Source organism: Chinchilla lanigera, unplaced genomic scaffold (assembly GCF_000276665.1).
Source record: "Chinchilla lanigera isolate Chin_1 unplaced genomic scaffold, ChiLan1.0 scaffold00104, whole genome shotgun sequence".
Lineage (NCBI taxonomy): Eukaryota > Metazoa > Chordata > Mammalia > Rodentia > Chinchillidae > Chinchilla > Chinchilla lanigera.
Window position 1 is genome coordinate 4,677,565 of NW_004955505.1, and position 3,411 is coordinate 4,680,975.

Below are 3,411 nucleotides of genomic sequence, written 5' to 3' on the forward strand. Positions count from 1 at the left end.
TGAAAATGCTTCCCAAGCACTTCCAAAAAAATTAAGGGAGGAAACATTTCCAAAGTCATTTTACAAGACTCTGATACCAAAGTCAGGCAAGGATATCACAAGAAATCAAAATTATAGGCCAATACTCCTGCTGAACACATATGCAGCATTGACAAAAGGAGCAGGAGGAAACTGTGGGAGATGATGGACATATTTATTGCCTTTATGGTGATGATGGTTTCCCAGATGGATAGCTATGCCCAAGCTCCCTGTGATCTACACATTGAATATGTACAGGTTCTTACATCAAGCATCCTTCTGTAAAGCGATTAGAAAGGTCGATGGCTATAAATAGCATTGCTGTATTTAGAAAGAGCTTCTTCCACAGGAAAACATATCAGGACTTGAAAGTCTTTCATTTCCTCATTGGCAGCTAGGCTGCAGAGCACCACTTAATATCCTGGAATAGTTTGAAGAAAACGCATTGCAATTTCTTTCTTCCCTCTGTGTGCACACCTTTGCCAATGGCCTGACTGAACTGTGAAATTAAGTGTTTCAGATTCATTTTGTTTATAGCTGATGTTACAGCCCACCTCATCATACCATTTCCATGCACTTTAAGACATTTTTATGTATGCATATATTGTAGAATGATTAAATGAAACAAATTAACATATTCATCACCTCATTTATTTTTTTGGGGGTAAAAACATTAAGAAATTAACTTTTATACATCTAACTGCACCAGAATAGGGACTTTCTTCACAACCAAACAACTGAGCTTCGTTCTGCTCATTTGCTGGGACAAAAGCAACACCATGGGCACAAAAAGAGTTGTGGCCCCACCTCATATAACCACATGCAGAGCTTGTTCAGTCAGTGCAGCAGAAGGATGCGGTACCCCATGCTGGAAAGCAGGATAACTCTGCGGTGCAGTGGACCTCCCTAGGCGTCCCATTGTGTGTAACTAACTTTGAAAAGGAGGCGTTTCTTCATTGAGAAAATCTCCCTGCCATGCCTCTAATGGGCACACTGGCATGTTTGCTAGTTCTTCAGGTTGATACTCTTTTTTTTTTATATACTGGGACACGAATGCAGGACCTTGTGCTTGCTAGAAAGGCGTTATGCCGCTGAGTTACATCCTTGGCCCTGCTAGTCTTCATTACCACAGGGCAGCATAAAATTTTACCTCAGGCATTCTTCCTCAGACTCCTACAGCTCAGGCTTCATAACAAGTCCCACTAATATGCTTTTGGATCCGGCTGGCACCTCTGGCCCCAACTCCTGCATATCACTTACTGGCGTTACAACCTGACTGGCTCTGTCTGTCCATATTTGGAGTTTACACCGTGGTGGGTCACAGTGTGGCTCGGTGGGAGACAGTCCCTGAGAGCTTTACTTGTTAGTTTACACATCTAATTGTACCAGAATAGGGACTCTCCAGAATATTGGAACCATGGGCACCAACACCATCTCCCTTCCCTTCTTATATAGGAAGAATGTAAGTAACTCTACTAAGAGCAAACCCTTACCGAGAACACGTTAGTGCAGAGTACTTTCCATACAATTAATATCTCTCTTCATCCTCATCACTAGAAGTCAGTATTTCTAATGTTATTGTTTTTACTGGTGAAGACATTAAGCAGAAGAAATAGTAAGTGTCTCTGCCAAGATGAAGGTCATATGGTTAAAAAGTGGGGGAGCAAATGTTCAAATCCAGGAATTCCACTCTTTGGAGCTTAGAATGGACTTAATTATAAGGTCCTCATTTGACTGGACCGTGAATCCTCCCATGGCTCCCTGCTTCCTTTGTAGAATGCTACTCATTACATCTCAGGACAGCTCGTGCCTTGTGGAGTCACTAGAGCTGGTGCCTGGAAGAGCAGCGGTGTGCGGCGAGCTCATCCGAGGTCACTCAGAGTCATGGCCACTTGGCCCTAACACAGAAGGCAAGAGTGGTGATGGTCAAGAATAAGCATGACAGCGTGCGTTCAGGGTGTCCTGACTAAGCGCCCTTCATCTTCGTCAACAGGCTTCTTTTTGACAGTTGCAAGGCTCAGGACAAGACTACCTAAACACTACCTAAAAATACAGCAGAACACACTACCTAAAAATATGGCACCTTGGTATCTGAGGAAACAGCAGAAGCAGGACAGTCACTCTGGCCTTGCCCTCATCGTTCTTCTATGGAGCTGCCACCAAACACTTCTCTACATTCTACCCCAGAAAATAGGGCCTAAGACCCTCATTCCAGAGGGGTCCTGCCCTGTTAAAAGGAGTGTCCCATGGAGATACTGTACTAAAAACGAATTAGAAGCCGGAGGCCTTGCTAATTTCTCCCTCAGTTTATTGCCGTTTGTCCACACCCCCATGTCCAATTGTATTTCCGTGTGGCTGTCTTCTCTTGACTGAGCTGCAGCATAAAAACACCAGTTTACCCGGGGTATCCTCCCAACAACCCAGAAGGCCATGCTTGGATTCTGAGTTCCGGGGTTTCCTTGTAGGGCTGGGGAGATGCAGAGCAAGGTGGCCCAGCACAATCACCCTGGCAGCACTGCCACATGTCCCTTGACCGTCCCATGACCGTTCCCATGTCCTTCAGTACCTACCAACAGCCACTTCTCGGCTCTCCTGGGAAGCGGGGACAGTCACACCCAGAGCACGGTCAACGCTCAGGAGGAGGAATGCAGCAACGCGGCTGGCAGAGACTCTAGAAGTAGGTCCTGGTCATACAGGGCAGGGGTCCAGGCGGTGAGTTCCCAGAATCAGTGCAGGAAGCAGGGACATGGGCTTCAACAGCCACATCCCTGGCCCCTCACCTACCTCAGGGTCTTCACCGCCTGGGAAGCGCCAGAGTCTTCAGCTGCGTAGGGAGTCAGGACTCGTGCATGTTTAACTTAGGACTTGAGACCCCACCAGAACCCTGAAATAACACCGTGGTTGCCTTTACAGATGAGGGCTGCACACTTGCTCACTGATGTTCTTTGGTGGGGGACGTCTGCCTCAGAGCCCAGACCCTATCGTGCTGCTAAAACTCAAGGGAAGGGAACATCACCTCCTTCCAATCAGTTCATCTCCTGCAGGCATCTGAATGAAATAAACGTGATTTCCCTCTCAAAGCTCAGTGTCTTAAGTTTAAAGAAGCAAGGGCCCATAAGGAATGACCATATTTAGGTTTAAAAATGTTTGGCAAGTGTCGCATTATTTAAAGATCCACCACAAACATCTCGAAATTAAGATGTTTCTTCAGGACAGCAATTTACTGTCAACATCTGCACAACAGCCAGGGCTGCTTTGGGTGCTGTGAGAGGTGTACTCACTCCACGGACTTGGGCTGGGCATGTCTTCTTTTGAAGGTGGTGAATCAAGTAGATTAGAGACCACATGCTTGGCCTTTCTTGGAGATAAAACCAGAGGCCAGCCTGCTCTGGT

At 46.3% G+C, this 3,411-nt stretch overlaps 1 long non-coding RNA gene across 1 annotated transcript; it reads left to right on the forward strand.

Moving 5' to 3' along the window:
• The first annotated feature begins 2,491 nt into the window (after positions 1 to 2,491).
• Positions 2,492 to 3,098, forward strand: LOC102013525. Its single transcript, XR_264309.1, has 2 exons — positions 2,492 to 2,695; positions 2,932 to 3,098. It is a non-coding gene; the product is annotated as an uncharacterized LOC102013525 (long non-coding RNA).
• Positions 3,099 to 3,411: the final 313 nt, after the last annotated feature.